This window comes from Cornus florida, unplaced genomic scaffold (assembly GCF_030987335.1).
Source record: "Cornus florida cultivar Cherokee Brave unplaced genomic scaffold, ASM3098733v1 CherokeeBrave_3.0.0_Hap2_Chr06, whole genome shotgun sequence".
NCBI classification, from domain to species: domain Eukaryota; kingdom Viridiplantae; phylum Streptophyta; class Magnoliopsida; order Cornales; family Cornaceae; genus Cornus; species Cornus florida.
The window spans coordinates 48307524-48316167 of record NW_026775576.1 but is presented as its reverse complement, the minus strand read 5'-3'; the positions used below and the strand labels follow the sequence as shown (position 1 = coordinate 48316167).

Sequence of the window (8644 nt, the reverse complement as noted above, 5' to 3'; positions counted from 1 at the left end):
ATATAACCATATATACATATATATACACATATATACAAACATGCTTTAAGCTTCATCAATGGAGTATATCATCAACAAAATATCATGGATTCAACATTTAAAAGATGTTTTGAACAAGTGGAGGCTTGAAATCATGAGATGTGGCTTGGATCTTACCTCAAGTCGCGAGAGAAAATGAGAAGAAGATGGAGATGAGAATCCGAGAGGAGAGAGAGAAAGAATCAAAGTTTGGATCTCGCCGGAGATTCGCCGGAGAAGATGATGAAGATGGGTGAGTGCAGTGGTGATGAAGGATGAGGGACAAGGGTTTGGAGGGTTGGATCAATCTAATGAATAGATCTTGAGACCCTCTAGGTCTATTTTTAAAAACTTTTTCCGATTAGTTCGATCGATCGAACCGAGATTTCCGATCGATCGAACTTTAATGATCTCTCTTCAAAGTGTTTTTGGAATTTTTGAAATATTTGAAAAATTAAAAACTAAAATTAAAAATTAAAAATTAAAAATTAAAATTGAAAAATAGAAAATATTTTTGAAATTTTGAAAAATAGAATAAAAATAAAAATAAAAATATTTTTGGATTTTTTTTTGGAAAATAAAATGAAATAAAATAAAATGAAATAAATATTTTTGAATTTTTTAAAATTTAAAAAGTCAAATAAAGTCAAACAAAGGTCAAAATAGAGAATTGAAGAATTGAGATCGATCTGAACAAAATGTTCGATCGATCAGACAGAGAGCAAAAATATGTAGATTTTTGGTTCAAAAATTTGGCTAAGTGTTGGAACACGAGATCGATCGAACTTTGAAGTTGGATCAATCGAAAAACTTCAGATCGATCTTAAAATGATTTCGATCGATGAGACACAGAGCTGAAATATACAGGTTAATACAGGCTCAAAATTTTCTAAGTGTTGGATCTCAAGATCGATCGAACTTTGAAGTTGGATCGATCTAAGGTCTTCTGATCGATCTGAGAATAAGTTCGAACGATGGGACAGAGAGGTGATTTGGATGCAGGTGGATGCAGGTTGAAAATTTTTCTAAGTGTTGGATGCAGGTGGAAGTTCGATCGATCGAACTCTCATTTGAGATCGATCGAACTTATGCAAAATGCTCAATCACAACATAAAAATTCATACAATCCTAATCACAGTTCCTAGCAATGCATATGAACCAAAAACAAGTATTTAGACTTCGCAAGAAATGAAATTTAAGATAGAAATGAGGGAGGAATAGGGTTTTGACACCCTACGAAATGTTTTACTAGTCTTTAACGTCTCTAGCAAGACATTGGGCTCTTTTAGTCCGGATCAAAGATCTTGTTATGCATCCCTTCCTTGATGGGGTGATAGATGCTTTGAGTTCCACCCAACAAATGGTTCTTTGAAGAACTTGTTGGATTAAGCTCAAAAGAAACTTTTGATCCCTTGTCAATGCAATCACAATCTTTGGGCTTCCATGCCCTTTCAAAGTAAGAATTTGAAATAACACTTTGAGAATGCAAGGTTGAAGATGATCCTTTTGAAGTTTTGGTCTTAGACAAAAGCTCACTTCCTTGATATTGAAGATCATGACATTTATCTACAACATTAACTTCTCCTTCTTATTTGTCAAATGAATTGGGTGTGGGATTGAAGATATTCAACTTCACCTTCATATGGCCAAATGAGATCTTCATTATCCCCGTCCTACAATTGATGTTGGCATTAGCGGTTGCCAAAAAAGGATGGCTAAGGATAACGGGAATTTGGCTTTTAGGATTGGGGACCGGTTCCGTGTCAATGACAACGAAATCAACGGGGAAGAAGAATTTGTCAATCTTAATCAATACATCCTCAATTATACCCCTAGGCTTCTTAATGGATCGGTCGGCAAGTTGTAAGACTACCGACGTCGGTTTTAATTCACCTACGCCCAATTTGACATAAACCGAGTATGGAAGAAGGTTAACACTTGCTCCTAAGTCAAGAGGCGCTCGATTAATGATATGATCACCAATAATGCATGAAGTAGTAGGTGAACCGGGGTCCTTAAACTTTGGTAAAGTGTTATGTTGCAAAATTGAGCTTACTTGCTCGGTTAAAACCACTTTTCTTGGTGCTTGGCTCTTGTTCTTCCGCTTTTGGGTGCACAAGTCTTTCAAAAATTTGGCATAAGCCGAAATTTGGTTGATTGCATCCAAAAGTGGAAGATTGACTTTCACTTGCCTAAACATTTCCATGATTTCAATGGTTTTTGCCTTTTGCTTGTCTTTTGAGATGGATCTTTTTAAGGCATCCGGAAATGGAACTTTTAGTTCAAAACTCTTTTCACAATTTTCTTTTGAAAACTTTTCAACACAAGAATTTTTCAAATCACTTTGTTTCAAATCATTTTTCAACAAAATCTGTTCAAACTCATTTTTCGGCAAATCTTTCTTCAAATCATTTTCAAAATCACTCTTAAAATCACATTTTGAATTTTTCTCATTCACAAGATCATGTATATGCAATGAAGGAGGAATGGGATGTGAAACGGGACGGGTGACAACTTGAGGTTGCACCGGTTCACTCTCTTTATTGGACATTTTAACTTGATTATCCACAATCCTACCACTTCGCAAGGTAGTCACTGCATTAACATGTTCAATGGTGTGGCCTTCCGATGAGGAATGGGTTTCCACAACACATTATTGCTTAGGTGGGGTATTCATAGGCATCTTTCCCTTCTCTCTAGCATTAAGAGTGCTAGCTATTTGCCTTACTTGGGTTTCTAGCTTCGCAATAGATTGAAAGTGGGAATGAAGCAATTGTGTATTTGCCTCAAGAGTGCCCAAAGCATTCAAAACTTTTTCTTCAAAGGCAGGGCTTCTAGCATTTCCTTGGGAATAAGATTGGTTGGGAAAATGAAAGTTAGCAAATTGATTCCCTTGTGATTGATAAGGTCTATAACATTGGGATCCTTGGTTTTGAAGTAGAGGTGGAATGTACTTCCCTTGAAAACTGCCTTGGGAAGGGTTTGAGCCCTCTCCTTGGTTTTTCCAAGAGAAATTCGGATGATTTCTCCAACTTGGATTATAATGAGTACCATAAGGATTGTTCTCTTGGTTCACAAAAGCTACATTGACTTGTTTATTAGGTTCATTTTGCACTTGTTCGTGAAGACAATGAGAAGTAGAATAAATAACACTAGAACAAGTCAAACAAGTTTCATTTGACGCACGATGAGAATGGTTAGGGAAGGAAGATACTTGATTCGCTGAGTTTTGGTTAATAAAAAATTGATCAAATCTTTGAGATAAAGATTTCATTTCAGCGGCTATTTCATTTAAATGGTCGACTTAATGATAATGTTCTATGCAAAGAATTTTCACTCATGCTCTCATAAAGATGCCACACATCATCCTCATGCCTATCAATGTATGAGCCACCCATGGAAGCATCAACCATGCCTTTGTAATTGTCCGATAAGCTCTCAAAGAAATATTGAACTAATTGCCATTTGGGCATGTCATGATGTGGACACTTCCTAAGAAATTCATTAAAACATTCCCATGCCTCATAAAACGTTTCTCCATCCCCATGTGAAAATTCCCGAATTGAGGTTCTCATGGTATTGGTCTTTGAAATCGGATAGTACTTCTTCAAGAACTCTTGTTGCATTTCTGTGATACCCCCTAATTTCGGAATACGGGTTGATCAAATCCGTGCACAAAATTAAGGGATATCTAAACAATTAAAGTATTTAACAAGCACAGAGTACAAAATGAAATAAAAGAATAAATAATACGCTGAAGAAAAACTAATAAATAAAAATTAATTAATGATTCTCCAACAATTACAACTCGGGAATCTCATAACTCAAGGATCCCTTAAAACATTATCCAATAATCTAATACTACTTAAAAATACACAAGATGAATAGATGAATGGCAGTCTCCCAGCTGCGGATCCTCAACCTCGAGACTAGAACCTCTAATAACCTGAAATATAAATCGTGAGTTAAACCCTACAAGCAAGTTCACTCTACCAGGCCTCTGAAAACCAATAAGCAGATTATCTCTGATCAAAACCAAACCTAATAAAGTTTTAACTTTAATAAAGCACGATATACATGTCTATATATAATTATATATACTATACTAATCACATCCATTAATAGGTTTATTAAATTTTCATACCTATTAAATAATTATTAAAATAATAATCATTCCTAGACCAATCTTCCATTTATTTTAAAAAGAAACTCATTTAACCTTAATCCCATTCTAGTCAGTTGTTTAATCATTTAAATAATAAATTATAATAAAAAGAATATAATATTTAGTCCCAAACCCGATAATGATTTTAATTATTTAAATCACATATCCAAAATCTAAGTTTTGACAAATCATCCATGTCTCCACCAGTATTATTTTATTAATATGCATAAAATAATACACTAACCTGTAAGTACTAGACTATTCTAATTTAAGAATATTTAAACCTAATCCAACCTATACATACAATAACCATAGATGATATTTTAATCATCTAACACATAATAATTTAATTACGCTTTAGCAATTCAACCATGCTATTACAATGTATCTATTTATATATTGGCAACTCAACCATACCTCCTTAAGTATATTTATTTATACATTGGCAAATCAACCATGCTATTACAATATATTTATTTATATATTAGCAACTCAACCATGCCTCCTTAAGTATATTTATTTATACATTGGCAAATCAACCATGCTATTACAATATATCTATTTATATATTGGCAACTCAACCATGCCTCCTTAAATGCTACTATATATTTAGTAATACTTAACGGCTCTCCAAAACCTTAGGAATACCACCTCTAGTGGCTAATTTCAACATTCACAGACTTAAAATTAAATCTGGAAACTCACAGGACCTCACCGGAACCTCAAACACCCTCACACGCGCCCCCACGCGCCGCCAAACGAGCCTCCACTTTCTGCACATGCTTCCACGCGCTAAAACACACTGGCAGGCGCGTCCATGCGCCCCACGCGCCTTTGTGAGCCTTCTGCGTATGCTGGCGTGCCTCCATTGGTCCTCCCCTTGTGTCCAGGTAAGCTTGCCCACATCGGATCCGCTTCCTATAATCAAGCCGCCATCAGCAGTTCTGATCCGCGCATGCACCATAGCGTGTTGGGTTGCGACACACCAGATCATCCTCCCTTTGATCAACCCCATCCATGGTCCTGATCCGCGGCACGCCATACCACCATGGACTGCAATGCACTGGATTGCGCCGATTTGAATCCAACCCAGTATGTGTATAACAACAAATATATATATATATATATATATATATATATATAACAGGATATATATATATAAATTCCTAAAGTAACATTAAAAATCTAAATTAATTCCAGAAAATTTCCAGAAAAATCCCAAAAGCTTTATTTATTATTCTGAGCATAAATGAACACATATAATTAAATTAAGATCTGTTTAATTTAATTAATCATGCTATACAAAATAAAAGCAACCTATAAAAATTAAAAAAAACAAAGTTCAATTAAGCTAACCTCACATACAAAATTTAAATTACGATACATACATATATTTACATGTTTAAACCTATAGTTTTGTAAAGAATAAACATGCTCATCTAATCCGATTAATAATTTAATTTAATAAAATAAAATTATAATTTCGATAATCAAGGTGATAAGCTTATGAGTTCTAAGAGGAAAGATAGAGAAGAACTCGCCTGAAGGTTTTAAAACAAAACCGACGCTTCAAGACTTTTCGAATCCTGACATCCTCTTTCTCCAATTTGGTCTCCTCCTTGCCGGACTCCTCTTCTTCTCTTTCTCTCTACTTCTCTTATTTTTCTAACGTATAAACTTTTTAACCCTAAACCTTATGTGTATATTTATACACATTAAAACTTAACTCCTATTCCAACTAGGACTACTAATAAGATAATAATCTTTAGTTAATATAATATATATATATACATATATTATATTTCAAGCATATATATATTTATCTTCCATAATTAAGCGTTAGTTAATTAAATCATATAAATCTATATATATCTATATATATATATATATATATATATATATATCTCTATATATATCTTTCCCTAACAATTATTAATTAATTATATTTATATATAATTTTATATATTTATAATGAATACCAAAAATGATAATAATTAAATAACCACAGGCCTTTATTAATTAACCCAATAAGGCTTCATACAAGCCCACGACCACATCTTTTGGTCCAACTTCCCTTAAAAAGTCCAATTAATTTAAATAAATAAAATAATTCAATAAACACTTAAATTAAAAAAACTAATTACATGAAGCATATAAACAAACAAGAATGTACAACTAAGTCACATCATATCAACACGCCAACAATTCAATCAATAATTAAGTACACAAATAATCAATCATCATACCAATAATTCACGAAATATAAATAAATAAAACAATTAATCTAAGCACTCAATAAAACAAATAAAAAATAAAATAAAATAAACACAATTAAATCAAATTAAACCATATAAATCATTTAAAATAAAATAAAAGTAATTAATTTCAATTAATAATTCCTTTAAAATATCAGGGTATTACAATTTCTGCCCAAGAAGAGATTGAAAAAGGCCTAAGATTGTTAAGCCAATACTTTGCCTTATCTTTTACGGTGAATGGAAAAAGTTTGAGTCTTAAGACCTCTTCCGGCATGTCCGTATATTTTACGGTGGAACATACTTCTAGAAACTCATCCAAATGCTTGTAAGGTTCTTCACTTGGAAGTCCATGACAGTTAGGAAGCATTTGAATGGTTTGTGGCTTAATTTCATAGTGATGTGCTCTAAATGGTGGCAATTGAATGCATGTGGGTGCATTGTATTCATTAGGCACATAGTGATCTCTTAAAGCAAATGGAGGATTAGTAATTTGAGGTGCAACATGGGCACCTTGATTTTGATTTCCTTGAATGATAGGAGGTTGTGGAGCGTACATTGGCCTTGGCATTCCAAATGGAACTTGGCCTTGTTGTTGTTGTGGTTGGTGAATGAATGGCCTAGGCATATCTAATGGTGCTTGAATGTTCTCATGATGCACATTTGGATGGAGGATACTTTGTTGGTCTATGTAACCAAGGTCCTCTACATGTTCTTCATTATGGCCTTCCATTGATGTAATGGATTGGGTAGAACTAGAATTTCCTTCCCCTAGGATTTCTAACTACGGATTCAAGATGCAAATCAAGAGGGACAAGAGTTGGTCTTAGTGATCTACGACTATGCATGCATAATGTAAAAACACACAAACACAATAAATGAACAAATACTTCGAATTCACAACAATTCAATGAAACTTCCTCCACAAACACTTAACCCATACTCCTATGCTTTAACAACAATGATGCAAAGAACAATTAAGATTCCCTCCACGCGGGCTCATGATTTGTTTAAGAATTAAAAACAACAAGCCTCCACGTGGGCCGACGATTTAACTAAGGGATTGAGTAAGAAAAAGCTCACAAAGGTCCTTTAGCACTTCAACTCCAAATTAATAGCTTAGCTTAGCAATTTTTTTTAAACTTTTAGCATTTTTCCTTTCTTGCTTAGCTCCTTTGCTTGGTAGCTCCTTTGCTTGCCTCCTAGTTCAATGTTCCTTATCAAAGATGAACAAACACAATAAGTAACAAAAAGAAAAATAAAAACAAAGTGAAGACACGATCAAATGAGTACTAATTATTAATTGATTCCACAAATACGATGTTGCCTAATCCCCGGCAATGGCGCCAAAAACTGGTGGCAGCTCGTCGTCCTCCTTCCACAAGCTTAAGAAGAGTGTGCATTAAGGCTAGGGCCAAGTTTTACATTTATAGAAGCCACTACTACCTTCACTAAAAATATAGTTAGGGTGAGTAGGGATCGTCCCAAGGGATTGGAGTCGAATTTGGTTGTGGAATCACAATTAGGGTTAGTTGATGAGCGCCGAATAATGTATATTCAAGCGCCCTAAATTACATTAACAAAGTCCAGTTATTAATTATTTTATGTAGATTAACTCCAATTCTATGTTTTTATGCATTTTCAGGTTCATTGGCCAAAATGGAACAAGAATAAGGCCTTGTGGAGTCTTGAGCAACAAAAGGGTGCCAATGCTGAATTCTGGCAGCAGTAGAGCCTGGTCTTTGCTTGCCATTTTGACCTTCCAAACTCGAGATCTGGACTTCCTTCATAACATGAAAGATTTAGAGCTCTGAATCAGCTTTCCAAAGCTTCAAGTGGTTCATCATTCGGAGTTCGGAGCAGAGAGTTATGATCTTCACAACAGAGGTGCGCAGAACTGCCTGGCAGCACTGATGTACTGCCTTTCTCCCCATTTTCGACCAACCAGACTTGAGATTTGGGTCTTCATCAAAACATGAAGTTTTTAAAGCACTGAATCAGCTCTCTAAAGCTTCAAACAGATCGTCATTCGGAGTTCGGGGCACAAAGTTATAGCAGTTTTCCCAAAATAGGTCAGCACTGAGCAAGAGGAGCATGTTACACATTGCACTAAGTTAGAGTGCTCGATGTCACCAAGCGTGCGCTCGAAAATCAGGCAGAATGCCCTTCGGAAATGGCTCATTTCAGCCCACTTGCACATTGGATT

The 8644-nt window shown here is 34.8% G+C and overlaps 1 pseudogene; it reads left to right on the top strand.

The window, feature by feature from the left end:
- The first annotated feature begins 3489 nt into the window (after positions 1-3489).
- On the top strand, positions 3490-3588 carry LOC132315200 (small nucleolar RNA R71; annotated as a pseudogene).
- Positions 3589-8644: the final 5056 nt, after the last annotated feature.